General features: G+C 41.8%; 1 long non-coding RNA gene across 2 annotated transcripts in view; it reads left to right on the top strand.

The window, feature by feature from the left end:
- The window catches only part of LOC119700872, a 34,372-nt gene extending 21,450 nt beyond the window's left edge, over positions 1-12,922 (top strand). The window contains exons 5-6 of one of the 2 annotated variants that reach the window (XR_005256911.1): positions 263-3,059; positions 12,757-12,922. This is a non-coding gene — a long non-coding RNA (uncharacterized LOC119700872). Of the gene's footprint in view, positions 1-262; positions 4,800-12,756 lie in introns of those variants that run through there. The other variant, XR_005256910.1, reaches the window with a different exon arrangement.
- Positions 12,923-22,327: the final 9,405 nt, after the last annotated feature.

Below are 22,327 nucleotides of genomic sequence, written 5' to 3'. Positions count from 1 at the left end.
ACAGGGAGTTAAGCCCTGCCGCTTCCCAAGCTTAATGCACAGCTTCTTCTGCAAGGAATAGACAAAATCATCCTGTGAAAACAGTTTAGGGGTTGATTTGCATTAAACAATTCTGAGCATGTTCATGTAGTTTACAACTAACATCAATCACAGGGAAAAGATCAGCTATTGAGATGCTTGGGAAGGCTTCCACATGGAAAGCGTCTTGCAGAGTTATTGTACAGGCAGACAATATGAAATTTATTTGGTTTGTGTCTTCCAGGAGACTGTCATTGATTAGTCCTCGCTGAAAGTGACAGGATTTGAGCCTCTGATCTGGACATTCTGACCACTGGGAAAGGCTTAATCTTCTACTGGTAAATCCTTCCTTGAGCAGAAATTAATTATATCCTGGAAATGTCCATTTCTCTCCACTGTGCAATGGCCATCCAAGCCCAGACACATCCTAAAACATCACAGACATGAAGAGTTTGATGAGATGAATCACAGCCCAGAGATCAGAAGGATGAGTTACTAGAGCAACCCTCACCCAACTTATCTCTGTATTGATAAATCAATACTTATTTACTAATCCAGTTACTAATAATAGACTATATTTTAATGTCAACATACTAATCCTATTTTATACTTAAATGTAGTGTATTATTAGTGACATTTATATTTTTGCTGCAATTTGTAATGCTAATTATCAATATTTATTAATTTAGGAAGTATTTACTACTTAAATAATACAAATTTTTTTTGTGGGAACAGCCCCTTGGTCTTGTAAATTTCTCAACTCCTAAAATGTCATGTTCCAGGGAAATGTATTACTATCTGTTTTACAATATTCTGAGATCATAGATTAATTGCCCAATATCAGAGCTATCCACAGCAAGAGACACAACTTTGGTAAAAGGCCCAACACTTGGGATTGAGGGATAATGAAATCAAGGTTGCAGTCTGTTTAACAGTGCTGGGATCCATCATTCCAAATAGGAAAGCCAGGATGCATAAACTTCACAGAGGTAAAGGGAAAAGAACAAACTATTTCACCTGGCATTGCCCAGAGAAATAGCGCTTGGAAAATGCACACTACTGATGTGAGACTAAGAGCTCTCTTAAATTAATATCAACCAGCATCAGGACAATTTAAAATAAATTAATAAAATAGTTTGACTGTCATCAGAATATGGGGGAAACTCGTCCAGATAAAATATTAGATTCTGATCTACAAGGTGCCACGATTGTCAAACATCCTCAATTCCAGAGTTCAAGATTCCTTGAATATATACAAAATACTCAAGAATCAAAAAATATGTGTGTTGTACATGGCCATCTGTTATATCATAAACATTAACTCTCCTCACTCTGTTGAAAGAAGTAAAAACAGATTAAAGTAATTGGAAAGACATTTTTCATAAATTGAACGCTGGCACACTGAGTGTAATCAAGACAAATTCTCTGCTCAGAGTAGCTCTCCCTGTTCTGCCCACTGATTGCCCTGAGCAGAGAGGAAACCTTACGAGATATCCAAGTGGTAATTGGCAAATTTATCTGGAGTGAAAAATGCTCTGGAGCTCAGAGGAGAGATCAACCCCCAGCCCTTCCCTCCTGACTCTTCCCAGTCCTCCCAGGAACACCCAGGTGGGAACAAGCAGGAATCAATGCTGCCTGCCCGGGTGGGAGCAAAGTCCCATCGATTCTCTGTGGGGTCAAGAAAAGTTGAGGGAGTTCAACATCCCTTGGAATCAACACCTCCAAATGAGGGATAAAGACCTCTTTTTCAGCCAGCACTGATGCTGTACCTATTTTCAGCCCCATTTTCTTGATTTGCTCAAGTTATTGCTGCAATTAAGGGCACGAATTGGGGAACTGCAGACAAAGGAAAAGCAGCTTCAAGATTGCCATTGTATTTGTATTTACCATTAAGAGTGACTCATCTGAAGGATGGGCAAGAGTAAATAAACAGAGCTAAATAAAGAAAAATCTGCAGTTCACCTGAGGCTTCCAAGGTGTAATGAGGTTGTTGATATTTGGTATTTTCAAGGTAAGTTAGGGCTTGTAATGGAAAATATTATTAATAGGGCTTGCTCCTTTTCATATCCAAAAAGAATTAACAAGTTTGGATTACTTCTGCAGAGGAAAAGCAAAGGTGGGAGTGTCAAGCAGAAATGAAAACTTTGAACTGGGACAGTCCTGGAAATCTCAGGCTGCAGAGCATTTTCTGAGGAAGGTTTCAATTAACAGAGACATTGACAGGAATCAAGGCCAAGCACTTGAGATGTAAGATGACAAATTCATGCCACAAGCTGTAGTTCTGTCAGAGCTTTGCTTAATGCCCCTGTCCCTTCACCATGCTGTGAATGACTAGAGAAATTAATTGATTTTCTCCACCAGAATAAAACCTTAACGACCTACAGGCAGTGGAGAAAGGTCTGTGGTGCAGACCCAGGACACCTGGCTGAAAAGATCATTTTCCTTTGTTTAGGGACTGCTGGAAAGAAACTTGGCCATGGCATCTCTGATTAATACAAAAACTGTTCACTCTTGAAAGAAGCAAGAGTCCACGTTCAGATCTCCATTTTTGGACACACAGAAATCTATAAATACAGAGGTAATTGTGGATACACAGCATGAAATAGCTTTCAGCTCAAAGTGAACCCTACCAGTGCATTCCTTCCGCTGGCCCTGCTTCCATAACTTCTGTGGATAACAGCAAAGAAACTTGATGTGGGCTTGGAAAATGTCTTGGGGGGAACCAGTTGTTCAGTTCCAACATTCTGCCCTGAAGGCACTGAAATAATGTCAGAAATAACTGATTTTGCTGACAAAAATAAAGTAGGCGCCAAAACATACCAGTAGAGCAGTAAAATGCAAATGTTGGGGACAGAGCTGAAGAGAAAACTAAACATAATTCACTCTAAATTATTTCTGTTATAAATAATAATTGTTAATTGTTTCAGTCAGCATCAAGAATAATTTGTTTAGTTGCTCATTATACTTTTTTTTTTTTTTAATTATAGGAACAGAGACACAAATATAACATGGCAGATGTGCTCTTAAAACTCTGTGTTTAGGTAAGAGTTTCTTCACTGACCCTGAATTAAGGTTTCTAAAAGTAAGAAATAGCTTTTTCCCACTAAACTCTGCTATTAAATGGGGAAACTTGGATGACTGTACAAGGTTTGTACAAATAAATTGTCTGTTTGTTTTGCTGGTGGAAGAACATGATCCAGACTTAGAAGCAGGGTGGCCCCTTGTAAAGGAGGAACCTGGGCTCCAGGGTGTCCTTCAGACCTCTGAGCTCTGTTACAAGTTGACAAGACCATTTGAGAAAGGCACTGTGATGGTCAATCTTTGTCATACCTCTCTTGGAGGCCATACAGAATTACCATCCCACCTCTCAGTGGGTTTAAGGTTACCTCAGGAGCATTTCTGATCCTGAAATGAATCATGTGTGTCTTGGACATGGTGGCTTTACCAGTTGTTGGTTTCTCTGGGTTTGGACTGAAGGCACTTGAGATAGTAGTTCATGTTTGGACTAAAATGTTTATTATTTCTTATCAATGAAACAGTCTCACTACTGTGAGTTCGGCAGCTTTTCATTAGAAGGCACAAAATGGCCAACAATCTCTTTTTAAAGGCCTTTTAAGAATAAACTATCTAATTTAGAACTGACACCTAGATTATTTCCCCTTTTAACCCAGTAAATGATCCCTAAAAGCCCACAATGCAGACTGTTCTGCCCAATTACAAAATACCACCCAAACCTAGGAAGAAGAAGGATGAAGAATAAACCCAGGATGACGCCCTGTGCCCTCCATCTTGCTTCCATCCACAACATACTAAAAATCCCAAAACCTAAATTTCTCACCAAGTGTTACACCTACACCACTTTATAATCTATTTCACACTTTAGTGGATTCTAGTCTATCTTGAAGTTTAGGAAACTTTCTCCATGAATGAGGGTGAAAGTGAGTGTTCCTCTGGGGATCAGGACACGCCAGAGCAGACAGAGAAATATTCCCTGGGTTTACACAGACACCACCATCATTCCAGCTGTGGAGGTGCTGCTTTCTTTCACAGGGCTCTCAAGGCATTTATTTGGGCTTAGGTGGAACTTCTGTAGCTTTGAGAAAGCTGCTGGTTGCTCTGCCTGTGGTGCCTCCAGATGTCCAAAAACAAATGTGGAAGCTGCTGTGGGTAGGGGTGTCCATTTCTGCATCAACAGAGATGAAGTTGCACCTTCACTGCCAGGTGAGGGCTTGAATTCACAGAGCTGAGGCTGAGCTCTCAATCCATTGCAGTGCTTAGGTGTTGATTTACTCTTTGGCTTAAGTCAAAGAAATAGGAATGTGAGAAATAGTAAAGGTAAAAAGATTTCCAGAAAGCTGTAAAAGCAGGCCTAAGAAACAGAAAGAACAAGAGAAGTAGCTGCAGCTGCAAAGTCTGAAAGTAGAGAAAGTTACAATGGTATAGCAAGCAAGGAGATTACACAGTAGCTTGAATTCTAGGCTTGGCTAAGGTAGACCTTAAGACTGCAGGAAAATATGCTTAGCAAGATAGCAGAAAGTTTTAAGCTTAATAATGGTGTATTATGTATTGTCAAAGAAAGAAGACAAGCAAGAGTTGTGTGAAACAGGTGTACCTGTACTAATTGCCTAAAACAATTGTCTGTAAGCTTTAGCAATATGCTATTGGCTAGAAAGTTTTTAAAACGTTTTGTAACAAAGAAATCTTTGGCTGCTGCTGTATGTGAACTTTGCCATCTTCCTCTTGTCTCAACCATGTAATGAGGCTGATGCTGCAAATAAAGCTCCAGGAATGTACCCCAGCAGTCCTGTCCTTTTCATGAAGAGAAACCTCCCCAACACATGGAACGAGCCAGCTGGATGTTCAGGTGGATAACACACCCCCAAGGCAGGTGTGACAATGCAGGACAGGCACAGCTGGCACTCTCTTCACTTCCAGCTTCACAATTCCTCTCTTCACCCTCACCAGACCTCAGCTGAGGAATCACAGAATCCTAGAATGGTTTTCATTCGAAAGGACCTTAAAGCTCATCTCATTCCCCTCCCTGCCATGGGCAGGGACACCTTCCACTAGATCAGGTTGCTCCAACAAACCTGGCCGTGAATCCAATCCTTCCTGCTTTCCTCCTTCAGCTGTCCAACAGCTGGAGCATCTCCACAGAGTCCCTGAGCCCCACCTTTACCCCTCATCCCGTGCCCACTCCTGTGTCTCCTCAGTGCAGCCCACACTCCACTTCAAGCCAGCAGCATTCCTACTCAGCGAGGTGTAATTCAGGTACAGGATAATACAGTAGGTGTTAAAGACAGCCCCATTTTGCACTGGGAGAAAATGGAAAGCCAGTAGTTCTTCACTCAGCAGCCTCAATAGGAGCAGATAATTAACAGGTCTGTCTGTCAGCAAAAACCTGATAAACAACCTCTGCTACCCACAGATTTCTGTTTTTAGGCCTCCCTTGTGATTAAGGTGGAGGCATACGTACAGAAGAAAGCACAGATATAAAGATACACTTTTAACCACCAATACTGACTAAACACCAAAAAGTTGCTATTACTTTTGAGAAACACATTGCCGTGTTTCTCAAATGTTACATCCAGTCAGGAATTCATATTTTAACATTCAGGAAAGTCATACAAATTATTCAAGAGGAGGAAAGCATGCCCTACACTGAGAAGGTCCATTGGTGTAGGTGCTGCCCCTCCTCTACCAAAACCTTGCCTCACAAACTCAATGCACCACTTAAAGCCTTCACCCCATTCATTTGGGATCTTCAAGCTGAGATTGAATTAGAAGAAAAGGTTACTCTAACTAAAAAAACTACGTTGTGTTTGCCACACTTCCAGAACACATCTCAGTTTAAGCCTAGCATTGTCTAATCAATATTGAATCAAAGACTGAATAATTACTTCAATCCATATTTTAAAATTAACCTCAGCTATCAGCTAAGCTCTTTGGACTAGAGATGGATCAAAATATGCCTGCATTGCCCTCAAAATGTTCAGGGTCCTTTCTGCCAAGCATTAAGATAAAGATAATATTGAATATTCATGCTTCAGAGTTCTGTGACCCCTGGGGGAGTTGAGCAGGATTTGAATTTCCCTTGGTACCACCTAGGGCAGATCCATTTGTGTGTGTGTGTGCTTTGCTTTAGCTGGGTTTCATTCCCACAGCTGGAGGCAGGGCAGGAGCAGCACAGGTCAGTGTGCACTGAGGCAGGCAGGGAACAGCTCCTGCTCAGAAACTCCACTTGCATCTCTGTTCACAGCAGGCACCAGGCTGGGAGCCAGGGATACATCACAGGGATTGCTGCCATCCACTCCTGGAGCCTTTTTCTTATCTGCTCAGGCCCCACCTGGCATCCTCCACCTGCCTCTTCTGAGCTGCAGGCCCAGGTTCTTCCACACCCACAGCACCTTGTGAGGAATGAAATGAGAAGCATCTCATTCTACTGCTACCACAGCAACAGGGTCCTGGAAATCATGGGGCAGGGCAGGCAGGTGCAAACTTGTTTATTTCTTCACAGAATCACAGAGATATTGAGGTTGGGAAAGCCCTCCAAGACCATTGAGTCCAACCTTTGACTGATCCCCACCTTGTCACCAGCCCAGAGCACTAAGTGCCACATCCAGGCATTCCTTGGACACCTCCAGCGATGGGGACTCCAATCTCTCTGGGCAGCCATTTCCAATGCCTGACCATGTTTTCCATGAAGAAATTCTTCTGGTGATGGAATGATGATGGTGATGCCCAACCTGACACAGCCTCAGGTCGTTTCCTCTTGTCCTCTCACTTGTTCCTGAGAAAAGAAGCTGACCCTTACCTTGTTGCCCTACAAAGTCCAGAGTGGAGCTGGCCTGTATCAGGTACTTCGAAAACAATTTTTGCATCTGTCTGAAATCTGTTTTCCATATAAAGATATCCAGGTAAGATTTAATGAGCAGCCCCAGTCTTTTCCCCTCACTACAAGAAAGACATTTAGGGCAACAGAGCTGGGAAGGGGTCTGGAGCACCTAGAGCAGCTGGAGATAGCTCACCCTGGAGAAAAGGAGGACATACTCACCCTCTAGAACTACCTGCAAGAAGGTTGTAGACAGCTGAGTTTCAGTCTCTGCTCCCAGGAAACAAGTGGCAGGATGAGAGGAAATGCCCTGAACTTGTGACAGAGTAAGCTTAGATTTGATATTAGGGAAAATTTCTTCACAGAAAGAGTTGTCAAGCATTGGAACGAGCTGCCCAGGGCAGTGGTGAAGTCACCATCCCTGGAAGTGTAAAAAAAAATGTGTGGATGTAGCAGTTGAGGACATATTTTAGCGGTGAACCTGGTAGCGGTGCTGGGTTGATAATTTGACTCAGTTATCTGATTGCAACTTTAATGTTTCTGTGATTCTATAAAGTTTAACATCAGGTGAGACCATGACTTTTATTCTGACCTCCTTTTTATTACAAGTCCTAAAATGAAGATTCACAGTCAGTAGATTCATTTAGTAGATTCCTCTTCATGTTTTTCAGTTTCTCATCAAAATAAGCCTGGTAGTTAAGGGAGCCTGTGCTCGCCTCAAAGAGGTGTTGGCAAAAAACATCTACATTTATATTTCAAAGAAAGAGCCCTGTGTTAATGAGACTGACAATTAAATCCATGAGAAAGTTGGTTATTTTGAGCCACATGTACTGAAGGCAGGAGCACCACTCATGGTAGAAGGAGGAAGATGAAGAATGAACACTTTTAGGGAGTGCTGTCCAACCAAGGCCAGGAATGACACAGAGCTCCTGCAAGAAGAAAATCAAGATGCGATTCTCTAATTTCAAAACACAGGCACATAATGGATGCCAGAATCAGGTAACCAGGAAATCCTCCCTTAGTCTTTTTCTGGTTGAAAAATTGTACCTACAATGTGCTCTTTGAAAAGAAAAGATGGGTGCTGTGTTCATGTGCCTTTATAAAAACATACTTCTTGTTTGACTGGGTTTGTCTCCATTTCCACAATGTGAGCATTACTGGTATTTCTAGAATAATTTTCACACCTGTTGTGATTTTCAGGTCTTCTCCTGCATGTCTTTCCTGTACATGTCCAGAAGCGAATTGTTTAAGCGTTCCTGGCCTTAAATGACAAAATCAGAGAACACAAGTTTTATCTGCATGAAATACATGTAACAGAATTTATTAACGACCATCAGAGAAACAGCTTTTAATTAGATCAACACCAGCAGTGTTGTTATGATGTTTTGCACCTATGTAAAAAATTACCCAATAGACCTCACGTTATTCATTATAAATTTCATTTGAGTTCATTTTGGCAATTCTCCAATATTGGAAAAAAAAAAAAAAAAAAAACCAGAAAAACCAAAAAAAACACATTCCATCCCTTTGAGCAGATCTAAACATTTCAGCCTAGTCATGAGTTGGTGTTTTCATTGGTGGTGTCATTTTGCCCAGTCTCTGCTACACCACAGGAGGCCTCAGGCAGAGGTTCCGGTGCTCTTCCCATCCTTCTCTTTGGGAATTCAGCACAGACCAGGGAGTAGAACCATTATCTCCAAGGATTTTGGTTTCCCTCCAAAACTCTCCACTTGCCTGACATATGTCCATATTCCCTCCCTAACATATGTTACTAAACTGTGAGTGGGTTGCTAAAAACATGCTTTACTGTTCCTTTCATTTATGCATACCTACAATGCAGATGATTTTACCTAAAATACCTCTTTCTAGGCTACAGATTTAATATTTATTGCTTGGGTAGGTGAACTGATGAACAAAAAAGCATTGGATTACTTGCTAATTTAAAACATTTATGTCAGATGAGCTGCAGTAGTTATACAGATGCCATATTTAGTGCATTTTAGGTAGTTTTCAAATAGAATTCTTCTCTCAAGGAAAAACTTCTGGGTAAGTGACAATTAACTCCAAAGGAAATCTTGGATTTAATTCTATCCTTAGTCACAAGACAACTCAATACATCTTTAAATCCACTAAACATTGAGTGTTTGAGGGTGAAGCTTTGCACCACCTCAGGTTAATCAATTACCAAGTCCATCTTGCCTTTTTGACATTTTAAAACCTTATAACCTCTGCAATAATGAGAATTTCTCTGTTATTTAACTGAAAAAAAAGATGATGCGTTGCTGCCATGCAAGTTAAACCACACATGGCACAGCAGAAGATGCAGACAGGATGTGAGGATGAATATGTATATGCTACTTAATGCACAGACACCTAAATGTGAATCTGCAGATTGAAGGGAAGAATTCTTCTGTAAAAAAAACACCAAAATATGCCACCAGTTTTTAATGAGCACAAGAAGGATACTTTGATTTCCTGCTGTATATGACTGACAGAACTGTGATCCAAAGCAGAAGCCTTTAGTCCCTGCTCACTCTCAGCACTCATGGACACACCAGAGGGCAGAGACTTCTCCTCTCTGATATACAGAGGAAAATGTTCTTGCCATCAGGATGTTAACCCAGGACAGGGGAATCTTGTTTTTAATTCACTTCTCAATCCCAGTAAAGCACCTGGCAGGTTACTAAGCACCAGCTTCATTACCCTCTTGAAACCAACAGAGAAAAAAGCTCCCTTCTGCCTTCAAGAGCTGTTGCCGTGATAAATGTTTTTAAAGTTACAGGCAGTTTTGTAATGGATATTCCCTACAGTGATTTCTGACAAATCTGCTAGAGATGAGGGCAGATGAGCAACTGCAGGAGGACCATTCATAATAAATGCACCTGTTCATCCAGAAATATCTTTTTAAATTCTGCTATAAACCCAGAAGTCATCATAAAACTCATCCCTGAAATTTATCAAGTTGGAAAGCACTCACAGAGTTCTGCAGGCAGACAGAATATGTAAGTACAAAAAGGAGGTTTCTTCCTAAATACAGAACTAAATGGTCAGAGGCAGCATGAATTTATTCTCATCTTTTTGTTTTCAATTATTTTCCAATGCAAACAGAGACAGAACATGAAAAATTAAGTGATGTAGATCTTTTATCAACAGCAGGTTCTCAGTTTTCTTATAAAGTGAATATATTCTCTCAAATGCTCTTCAAATACTTTATTAATGGGGAAGTTTTACTGACTGCATTGGCTTCTGAGGCAAAGTCTCTTGGTATTTCTTCAGTAACCCCAAAAAATGAGTGTCAATGTGATGGGTGAACTGGCTGAATCCTAACCAGGAATCAATGTCTTGCTCTTCTGAAAGGCAAGATTTGCATTTAAACCCTTCTGTTGTAGTCTGTTTTACCTAATTTCTTTTTTTATTATTTTTAGAAGAGCCTTAACAATAAAAGTGGTTGATGTTTGCTTTGCAGACTTACTGATGTTTCTACAGGTTTCTCAAAATGAAGGAAAAAGCCCAAGCAAGTCCCATTTTCTATTCAGAGGACTTAAAATCTGAGGGGGTTTTGACATCACCATGGCTATGACCCAACAATATAACACATACTGGGAGAACCTTGAAGATGCTCAAAATTTAACTGGTTCTAGCCACGAACTAAAAAGTGTGCAAATTTCAAGTTCTCCCTTCTTTGAGCAGGCTGGAGTAGAGAGCTCCAGACTTCCTTCTCACCCCAAATCCAGCAGTAACTCTGTAGGAATTTGGGCACACCTGGCCTTCAAGACCAGCCTTGTGCCAAGTGCCCTTTGAGCAGGACCCCAGATCTCCTGAGGTGCTGGCGAGTGGCTCTTTGTAGGGGCAGCAAAGCAGAAAGCAGAGGGTGATGGACGTGCACAGCCCAGGGGTCAGGAAAACGCCCCCCAAATGCTGTGGGGCAGGATGGTTTTCCTCACTGCCAGTTTCCCTTCAGGCACAGGAATGTGTTGGGAAGAGTTTCTGCTGTGGAGGGAGCCGTGGAGCCAAAACACATTAATCAAACCTGAAGAAAGCAGATTTTATCCCAGCACCTCGTCATCTTTGTGCTTCGTTGCCCCAAGCCTGTTGTTAATGTCACCTCTAAAATCCCATTAAAAATGGACCCCTCCAGGGCTTGAGTTAGGTCTCTTCAGAGCTAAGCAAGCACCTTTTGGAATGCTGTACAAATATTCCTATCAGACCTTGAATGAAAAGTTAATAAATTCCAAAATTGTCCTCTGTGGAGCAAAAGGGGAGCAAATGCAGCAGCCACTTAAAGCAAATCATAATTCACGATCTGAAAATAGGCAACATTAAGCACAGCCATATTTTTAATAGCAAGAATCACTTTGCAGGGCTGGAGAGGTTATAAACCACTTCTATTTGTATTTCAGGAGCACTTACAAAGCTTTGTTTTGAAAGCTTTATATTATCTTGTAAAATCAGCTCAGAGAAAGACATTGTTTTGTCACTGTCACCACAATGATGGCACCAACTTGTCTGCCTCTGTGCTTTGTTCTCTTCATTGAGCAGCAAAGATCCCACATATTCTAATCTTTCTCCTCCTACAGGCACTGAGGGGGGTGCAGCTCTGCCAAATGGGAATGGCAATTGCTCTAAAGAAATTAGAAGCTCTCAAAAAGTATCCCAGAAATATTCTTCTGACAAAGCAGGACCTTACCCTGCCCCAGATTCCCTCTCATCCCTGGTGCCTTGCTTTGAAGCCTTCAAGTGGAGGCTTCTCAAACATCCTTGGATAGCTGAAAATTCTGGATACCTGCAGGAGGAGTGTTCAGTGATCCTGAGCTTGCCCACCTTTGGTTGTTTTCTTTAAAAACCAAAATGCACTGAAGAGAGCAGCTGACACAGAGCTGTGGCTGTGATTGCTGGCAAGCTTCTTTGGTCCTGCATTCTTAAAATATTGACCAACTGCAGCCTTTGCATTTTGTGTATGAGTTGTAATTGATTCATGTGCTTCTCTGTCACCTTGGAAAATTTTTAATCCAAATTCAAAGCTATTTTGTTATGATTATCTTCAGTCTCCAATACCTTCCAAGTGTTCAGAGCTCTCATGGGGAGAAGAGCTAAAATACCATTTTAAAAAGTTCATAAAATTGCTTATGAAAATAAACAGTAAAAATTAATCTTCTCTGACAAAATATTCCTTTTAATCCACTGCTGTCCTGGAGGACAGGAAGAAGTTCCTGGAGGAGGGGTTGTCCTCATGGGCACAGCTCACAAGAACTTTTTGAACTTTGCTGTCTTGAAAATATCTGAACCCCTTCTAGCCAAGGTCAAAGCACACAAATCCACTTATTTTTGCCTTTCTTTTCTGTAGCAAACAGCATAAAAATTTCATCAGTTCTATCCCCTTTTAGCTTTGCCTTCTAGAAGTAATATTAAAAACTCCAACCCCCTTCAGCTTTGCATTTTATCAATTGTATTACCCAAGGGAGGGATTGATGATGACCCAGCCTGGGGAAAATGAGGAGCACATGGATGTTCTCTGCACATGAAAGTGCTCCTTAAATTGGCAGCCCTGGGACATGGATTTCCAAAATGCCATCCCTTGGAGCCGATGAAGTTAATCCGACAGATTTGGAAAGTCTCGTATCGTCTGGGACATCGTCTGAAATATCCCTGACAAATTATCTCCCCCTCAGCACAGAGCTTGGCATTGGTCAGTAGGAATTGCTTTTGTGGGCCAGAAGAAATCTGACAAATTTTCAGATTTAAAAAAAAATATATATATATGTGCAAACAACTCAAATTTGTTGGTTCTGGAATATCAAACTTGAAACCTCCCAGTTTCAAACAAATGTGTTTTCAAACAAACATGATTAAAGACTCATTTTTTAACTTCTGGGGTTTTTTTCCTTTTTTTTTTTTTTGTATTTCAGGAACTTTACATTTGAAGGAATTTGGAATTGGACTTTAGGCCTGGAAACTGGGTACTGAGTGTACTTAAATCTCCAAATCCAGCGTGCCAGATTGAATTCACAGAAACAGGAACCTTCCCTTTCCAAAATCAGTTCAGCTGGCAAGACATGACACTGAGGAAAGATGTGCCTGAAGGAAAGGAACCTTTTCCTAGGGAAGGTAAAAGTCACTGTTTAGCACTGGAAGAAATGTTACAGCTCAGTGGGGTCTTACACTGGTGTGAGAGTTCCAAAGATGGGGTGAGGATGGAGGGAAGGACACTAGACAACAGATTGAAGTGAACCAGCCACAGAGCAGGGACTTTATTACTTCCAGGAAAATTCCCTGGAGACTTAAAAGGATTCCTAGACTTTATCCTATCGCAATTTTTAAAAGCAGAAGTTATGGACAGACTGGAGACTCTGCCTCCAGCTCCTGATTCAGACACACAGCCATGAAAGGTTTCACTGTTTTGGAATCATAAAACCAAAGAATGGTTTGAGTTGGAAGGAACCCTAAAAATCATCCAGTTCCACCTCCTCCCATGTGCAGGGACAATTTCCACTAGCCCAGGTCGCTCCAAGCACCATCCAGCCTGGTCTTGGACACTTCCAGGGATCCAGGGGCAGCCACAGCTTCTCTGGGCACCCTGTGCAGGGCCTCCCCACCCTCATAAGGAAGGATTTCTTCCTAGTAACCATTCCAAACCTATTCCTTTCCAGTTTGAAACCATTCCCTGTGTCCTGTCCCTCCATCCCTTGTCCTGTCCCTCCATCCCTTGTCCCAAGTCCCTCTCCTGTTCTCCTGAAGCCCTTTCAGGCACTGGCAGGAGCTCTAAACTCTTCCTGGAGCCTTCTCTGCTCCAGGCGAGCACACCCAGGTCTCCTGTCTTTTCTCATAGGACATCCCTCATGTTCCATCCCTCTAAAAACTTCTGTGACACTTCTTTGGATCTGCTGCTATTAAAAGAAGAACATGGACACGCTGTTCACAGCCATGGGGACACCAGCTCTGTGTACCCAAGGCGTTGCCCTTGACTAGAGACACCTTTTGCAATCCAGCCCAGCTACAGATGGTTCAGAGTTTTCTGCTCTTGTCTTAGTCTGGGGGTGTGTATTCTATTTCCATCTGTCAGAGGTGGGGCACTTATCTGCTGTGCATTGGGCAGTTTTCTTTAACTCTTCCACAACCAATCCTCCCTCCAGGACATATCTTCTGTTCATGGGCCATTAATTATTAATGATCTTCTGTTCATGGCCAGTGAGTGTCCCTGCATGGCTGATCAAATTCCATCATCCCACTGGGAGATGCTCTGCCCAGGGGAGGAGCCAAGCATTCCTACCTGGATACAATCTGACCCTGGGAACACCACAGCAGCCTCTGCCCACTGCATTCCCAGAGGAGCAGCTTTCTTCTCCCTGCATTCCCAGAGGAACACCAGGCCCATCTCCAGCAGCCCTGGAGCTCCAGAGGAAAACTCCAGCCTTGTGCAGGATCCCTGCTCCAGCAGAACCACAGCTGGCCCTGCAGGAGGGCTGAGCCACCATGGAATGGCACTGCTGCCACCACCCTGACCCACAGGAGGTCAGCTCCTATTCTGACTCTGTCAGTGTTGTTTTGTTTTACTACATTGTTTATTTTATTTTTATTTTCTTCCCTAATAAAGAACTGTTATTTCTATTCCCATATCTTTGCCTGAGAGCCCCTTCATTTCAAAATTATAATAATCTGGAGGGAGGGGGTTTACATTTTCCATTTCAAGGGAGGCTCCTGCCTTTCTTAGCACACACCTGTCTTTTCAAACCAAGGCACATCTACAGAGATGTAGAGCCTGCAGTGCAGTGTGCAGCCACTCCTGGCTGGCTGCTGGGCTGCTCCACAGCCGCTCTATCCTGTGAGGAAATGGGGCAGCTCCACAGCCCTGACACTTCTCTCTGGCCTGGAGGTGCTGCAGCATCGTGAGAGCTGCAGGTCACAGAGCCTTTGGGCTTATGGGTGGGCAGATGTGCAGCCAGGACACATCTGTTTGAGCTTCTGGGTGCTCTGAGGGCTCTGCTGGAAGCTTTAGAGGAAAGATCAGAGAGGGGGCAACACCAATACCACATTAAAAAGCTGCTCAGAGACATCTCTCACTGATAGACACATTATTGATGCACTCAGGGGAGGACTCCAGTGCCCTTCCTTAAGTTGTGTCTGTGCCTACAATGATGGGAAATATATTCAATGGACAGAATTGAGCTATTATTTTTAATTCTTCCTTTGAAAAAAGAAAAAAAAAAAGGAAAAAGAAAGATTTCTGCATGTCTTTGAGCCAGATCCACCTAATTCATTCAGACAGTCTCCATGGCAGGGCAGCCTCCTGGGAAAATTGCAAAGCTTCTTCCTGACCTTTTCAAGCCTTCCTCTTCCCTACCTTTTAATCTCAGACTCCAAACATCTCCCCATCCTCCTCTCTCCCCCTTGGATACACACTTTGTTCTGTGTATGACTACTACAGACATTCTATTTCAATATTCACTTGCTTGGAATAAAATGCTTCAGTTCTTTCAGGCTTTCCTCATTGGACATGTTTTTTTAGGAACTACTCTGTATCTTAAAAAAGTAATTTGCTCCAAAATAAGAGCTTCTGAATGTGTTGTTTTCCCTGTAGACACCTAAATAGCACCACAGAGCACAACCTCTTAATGCTGACTTCCTTTCAGAAACTGTTCTATCTAATTAGTGGCTCACCAGAGACCTTCCTAAGCCAGACATCCATCTAAGGAAAAATTGCTTATGATTGCTACGGACTGAAAAACCCAGAAAGCCACAAGAAGAAAGGAAATTTTCTGGCTAATAATGTGTCCTCACGAGACCAAGTTTAGCTCTATTGTCTGAAACCACTGAAAAGGCACTAAATTAAGCTTGGCAACTGAAGGGAGTTCATCTGGAAGTGACTGGAGGAGGAAAGGAAGAGGTCTGGTCAGCAGAGGATTTTATGAAGAGTTTCCACCCCTCAAAGCCCAGTATATGATCTCCCTGTTTAACCTTCACAGCTCTACAGGTCTGAAATTTGTCATCTTTGCACATAACTTGCTGAATACTGAGTGTTATTTTGGTGATCCTGATGTGGCTCCTCCTTGCTTTCCAGAGGAGTTTCTTGACTCCACAAGACTCTGAAATACAGGAAGGACCCAGAATGGTAACAGCACGGCTTGTACTGTGTAGTTTCACTTGATTTTTCACTGTGTTCTTTTTCCAACTGAAAAGAGACTAATTAGCCTCTCTTTTGTACGTGTGCTCTTTGCACTCACTTAAGGAAAGAAACATCATCAGCTACAACTTCATCAGCTCTTCCCCAGCTGCCCACTTCTCAGCCTGCTTGTTATTTCTTACCTCATTAGCCTTTAACCTGAAGATAAAAGTGTTTATTGATTTATTTGTTTATTTGATTACAGACGGCAAATTGTTTCTGAACCTGGTTTTCTAATTGCTAAATGATTTGCAACAGGAAAAAAAAATGGAAGATTTATAGTGTATAAGTGTCCTTTCCAAAAAACAGGGGATCTTCACAATGAAAAAAACCCCAAATTAGCAGCATTTCTCCACATTGGAAAAGTGTGAGGGTGCTGACCCTGCCATGAGTCAGAGTGTCTGAATGGGCATAAATCACAGAGAGGGGTATTGATTGACTTCAGTCACACTGCATAATTCATCAGCGTGAGCAGCTGATCGTGCCCTGCCCCTGGACAGCAGAGCAGTCCCTGCAGCCCTGCTCACACAACCTGAGAGTTCATCGCCTCAGAGCCTGGGGGCAGTTTTAGCACAAGTGCTCCTTCCCGCTGCAACAGGCGAAGGACATGGGCACAAGGATCTGCCGTGGCCCAGATGAGGACAAGTGAACCATTAAATGTAAGTAATTGGAATATTTATGGCCATAAATCCATGAAGTTGGGCTGGAATAAACGCAACAATTTTTGAGCTTTTCTATGAAGCACAAACTAAATTTGGCTTGACAAAGCGGAATTAAATGAATGCTGGAATGTCCTTTTTTTTTTTTTGTTACATGCTCCAAGATTACATTATTTTGTCAAGACATTATTGAAGAAGTCTTTAACAAAAGGAGCCAGAGTCTACAACTGCAGCCCAGATTTATGGACTGAACTGAGAGGTCCTTGAATTTATTTACATTAGTCTTCCCTGTAAAATCACTGGAGGAAGTCAGGCATCTCCAGAGACTTTGCTCAGAGAAGGGGCCAAATAAATCACCTGCCAGAGGGATTTTCTGTTGGGATGAAAAAAAAAAAAAAAGAAAAAAAAAAGAAGAAAAGGAGATCAGCTTCCAAATTTAGACATCTAATTTTGGACCTGGAAGGTGAAAAACAAATCATTTTCCTTGTTGGCTTCCCAGAGTAACTTATCACTCTGCAATGAATTTCATGGCTCCCTGCAGAGCATTCAGGTAGTTAAAGCTGAGGGCAGCTGGATGAAGATGAAAAGTCTGGGCATTGAGAAGAAAAGAGAACAAAGTACTGAAAGCAGAGCATGAATGAAGATATCCAGGTCTTAACTGCCTTTAAACTGACAAGTACAACTCAAGAAAGTAATAGGAATGTCCTTAGTTCACACCAACCTTTTGGCTGGCCTGATTTTCTCTGATTTTCCTTCAAATGCAAACAGAAGGAGTCAAAAAATGTTTTTAAAGATGAAATGTGGATGAGGTACGTGACCTCCTGTTCCAGCAGTTGTTTTCCAGCACACAAAGTCAGAGTTGCAGTGACACTGGTCAGGTGAAGCCTAAGAGCAGCCTGAAGTTCAACTCTTGGATAATTGGGTAAGAAAACAGGAACAGGAGGTAAGGAATAAAAACAGGGCTTGCATGAAGGTCAGTCAGTGTAATTGAATTGAACAGTAGTTATTAAAAGTCCTGTTTATTCATCCTTGAGTTAAATATCTCTCTGACTCCAGTGGCAAACTCCAAGTCTCACAGATTTGTGAGTAGGTATCTAGAACATATTTATTTTAATATTTCTGGACTGACTTCAAGAGACCCAGTGTTGCCTACACAGGCAAGACCCTACTCAGACCTGTGCCTCAGAGCCTTTGGATTTGCCATCACTAACACTTCATTTTCTTCCTTCCAATCCATACCCAGCATTATTGCAATGAAGGTGTTAATGTTGCACACTCCTGCTCAGAAAACTGAATTTAAAAAGGGAAGCTTTCAGACCAACAAGAAGCCTTCTCAACCTGGGTGCAATCCACAACACATGAAAAGTAGGAAATACAGTCACTTTTTAACAGTTCAGGGTTTGTGTACGGGAAGAATTCCTTGAGTTTTCAAACAGTGTCAATACCCTGCAGCCTGCTTCAAGTGCCCATTCCTGAGGGCTGTGTTTGAGATAGGAAACAGAATTAATGATGTGACAATACCAAATATTTGCTGTGCCATGCTAAGGAGACCTCTAACTTCACACAGTAGTGCTGACTTAGCCCATAGCAGCAGCAAATTAAAACAAGACTTGTTTTTAAACTTGGAATTACTTTTGGAATAGAAGTGCTGCCTGAGGCAGTTTTATGCTCTTGTTCACTCATTTTCTTAAATCATATTTTGTATCTCAGTTTATTTTACAAGTTGTGGATTTTTCTAACTATATGAGAGACTCACGCAGAAAAGACTGGAAAGACAAGAACACATCTTTGCATAACAGTGAAACTCTTAATTCCCAAGGAAAAAAAAACAAACAACAAACTTAAATCACATTTTCAAGAAGCATATGGAATAGATGAGGCCAGATTTCTAAGTTCCTTGTGCACAATCAGTATGACTTTAGTCTTGTGTCTTCATGGTCTTGAACAAAACCTTTCAGCAAGATACACTCCAGTGAAGATGCAAACAGCATCAGTGATCCCAAACACAAAATGCCAAAGGGGAGCTGTGTTTGTTTCTGCTCTCTCCCACTTAATGAGCAGATTTCCACAGCTACCATGTGCCCTCATGCTCATCCCAAAGCTTCCCTGAGTGAAGAGACAATTCAGGCAACAACTGAGTGCTGCAGTGTGTGATGTTCTTATTCTAAAATGGAGATCTGGAGAGAGCTTATACACAGTGGAAGATAAACTCAAGATATATGAATATATAAATTTTTGGTTTTTTAAATAAACCTGTGTCCTGTTTGTAGCTACTTGAAGCTGCTGATGGGAAATTTCCTTCTGTCCTGATGGTTTTCCTAGTGAATATTCAGGTAATAACTCCCAGCCCACCTATCAGAGAAAACATGCATGTCTTTGCCACCACACACAGGAATTCTAGACTGAAGCCATGAATTCAATACCAGAGCAATTGAACTGATAGTTTTGCTGCAAGTCTTCAAATCTGTTCAAGAGATCATAAATTCCAGTTAATCCTCAATCCCACTTGATGTCAATCCCGAATGAGAAACAAGACCTTGTCCAAGCAGATCCATGACTCTGCCTGGATTTCACAGAATCCCAGATGGGTCAGGCTGGAAGGGACCACAGAGGTCACCTGGTCCCAGGTCTCTGCTCCAGCAGGGCCATCCCAGAGTACAGGGCACAGAGTTGTGTCCAGATGGCTTTGGAATATCTGCAGTGAGGAGACTCCACAGCCTCTCTGGACAATCTGTTCAGTGCTCTCAGTAAAGAAGCTCTTCCTCATGTTGTCACCATCCCTGGATGTGTTTAACAAAGCCTGGATGTGGCACTGGGTGCCAGGGTTTAGTTGAGCTGTTGGGGCACGGGTTGGACTCGATGATCTTGAAGGTCTCTTCCAACCTGGTGATTCTGTGAATTCCGTGAATTCAGGTGGAACTCCCTGGGCTCAGTCCCTGCCCCTTCCTCTGGTGCTGGGTCCTGGAGCAGAGCCTGGGCCCTGTTCTGCCACTTCCTGCACACAGGGACAGCCAGGGACAGCCAGGGACACACAGGGACAGCCAGGGCTGAGGGCCCCTCTCAGCTGGGGCTCCTCCTGAGGCTGAACAGCCCCAGCCTCAGCCTTCCCTGGGCAGGGAGATGCTTCAATCCCTTCATCACCTTTGCAGCCTCTGCTGGCCCTGCTCCAGGAGCTCCAGAAGTTTTGCTTTGAGAGTTTCCTTACCCACCAGAGGCTGTGGAACTGCCCATGGTCTCTGCTCTCATGAAAGGATGTCTCAGGGGGTCACTTCTGGAGCCGTGTTGCTCTTGTAGACTTTTCTGTGAGCTTATCTGAGGGACAGAAGAGACATCTGCAGATGACAGCACGAGATCTCCAAAGTGTGCCAGAGAATTCTGCATTTTACCAATCATTTTCTACTCTGAAGGATGTTCTGCATGTCTGTCTAATTATAGCAAAAACTGTACAGATTGTGTCAAAACTGCCCACTATTATCCAGGCTGTACCAGCCACAGCTGACAAAATACGCACATCTCCTAATTAGGAACATTTTAAAACTGACTTATTTAAATTAAGAAAACCTCCCAACCTTCACTTTTTGACAAGTTACTCTGAGATTCTTGGAGGAGGAGGAGAGGGACATCAGGAACATTTTAGATTTCTTCCCTCATTTCCTACCTCTACAGAGCACTAAAATAAATTACAATGTGCAAACAATACGTCAGAAAGAAAGGCTTTGGCTTGACAGATTGCAGGGCACAGCATTAAATATAATTGTGTTATTCTGGAGATTTGAAGTACAGAATGTAACACATTTTAAATGCTTTGTTATTCTTGAGATCTCCAAATGTTTGGACACCCCAGGTGACAGCTTAATTCCTTCACCCATCGGTGTCACTTTGTAAGAGAGCAGAGCACAGCTTTGCTAATGGTACAGGAGGACTTCTAGATTGATTTTCCCAAATTCAGTCTATGCTGGGGATGATGTGAACAAAGGCAGCAATTCCATCTGGATTCCTTATCTGCATATTACAGCTCACTGTGATTTTGTGGTGACAAGTGCACTTTGTGAAGTAGACATTTTTCCAAGCACCTGCAATTCTGCTCTCCAACTCTAGTTTCAAAGTCTTTACTTCCCACCAGCTGCAGCTTGAAGATGAAGAAGGAGCAAATTCTGCACCTAAGAGGATCATATGCAATCCCAGGCTCCTTGTGTGTGTTTTCTAATACACGAGGGTCAAAAACTTATTTGAGTAATTGAGCTCTGTGAAGATCTCAAGCGCAGGTTTCATGTCTAAGAAGTGATGAGAGGGCAAGAAAGGGAAGAGAGAGTTAAGTTATTCACCTCAAAAAACAAAGCAGAGACACTGCTCTGGATCTCAGGGCATGAGTCAGTGGATGGTGAGAAACTGAGCTGTGCATCACTTGCTTTTTATATTTAAAATCTTTTATAATTATTATTATCATTATTATCATAATTAGTTACTTTCATCCAAAGATTTTCATTCAAGAAAGTGGTATCAATTTAAAAATCTCCAGTCAAAGTGACCTCAAATTGGAATTCTGGTTAAGGTTTTCAGTGCTGAAGGAGATTAATATGGCTTCAAACAAGCACTTGGCAGAAATAGAGTGAAAATCTCCAGGTTTTAGTCCATTTTCTTCCAGAGCTCATTTCAGCAGGAGAGAAAATGTCAGTTTGAGTTGTTTTGCCATTGTCCAGCTTCAGGCCTTTTAGCATCTGATTGGCTTCTGCAGGTTTGCTTTTCAGCCTTAAAAACATGGAAATCCAAGTCTAGAGCTCGTGAAACAGAGGGCTGTAGTCAGCTGTTAATGAGAATAAAAGTCAGGCTCAAAAAAAATTACAAAAAATCCAAGTATCCCATGATATGCACGTAGAATTTGATATGATTATTGCTTATTGATGACAAAAGCTGTTTTTTAAAGAAAAAAATCTCACACACACCATATAGATATGTATGTATATTTTTGTGGTAACCCTAATAAACAATAATTAAAGTAATTTATCTGATAAGAGAAATCCTAAACTAAGTACTGTCTGAAATTTTCAGGAATGCTTTTTCATTATATTTTCCAGGCACTTTATCTGTAAAAGACGGATATGGCTAACAAAAAAATAATCTAGGAGGAGCATGGTTAAAGGAATTTGATTTACAAGCAGGCCAATGTGGGGGGGGAAAAAACTACAAAAAATCAATATCTTTTTGACGACATTTTGACATGGAAATTACTGTTAAAGCAATTCAGAAGCCTTGATGAAAACCACTTTGAAACAAAGGTAAGAAAATTTTCTGTTTCTGAGGTGGATCAGTCCATCTCTGTTAAAATCAGTGAAAGAGGGATTTCAAGAAAAAAAAAAATTTATTAATAATGTGTTTAGTGAACCTGATGTTTGGAAGAAGGGAGAACAGTGATGAAGCACCAAGACTCCTTTTGTAAAACATGATAAATGTAAAATATTTGTAGTCACAGACCAAGTGTTAGAACATCAAATACTTCTATTTCATCATTGGTTCAATAAAACTTATTGATTCCCTGCAGATGGCAGCTGTTGTTCTCTAAGCTGGCAAATTACAAAACTTCTTTCATTATTATCATTCTTTCTTCATGCCTTAAATAATTGAAAAACTGCAAAATTACCTTTATGTAGTCTCAAACTCTTT

Source organism: Motacilla alba, chromosome 4, assembly GCF_015832195.1.
Source record: "Motacilla alba alba isolate MOTALB_02 chromosome 4, Motacilla_alba_V1.0_pri, whole genome shotgun sequence".
NCBI classification, from domain to species: domain Eukaryota; kingdom Metazoa; phylum Chordata; class Aves; order Passeriformes; family Motacillidae; genus Motacilla; species Motacilla alba.
Note: the sequence above shows the minus strand (reverse complement) of the source record. Positions and strands in the feature narration are given on the sequence as shown.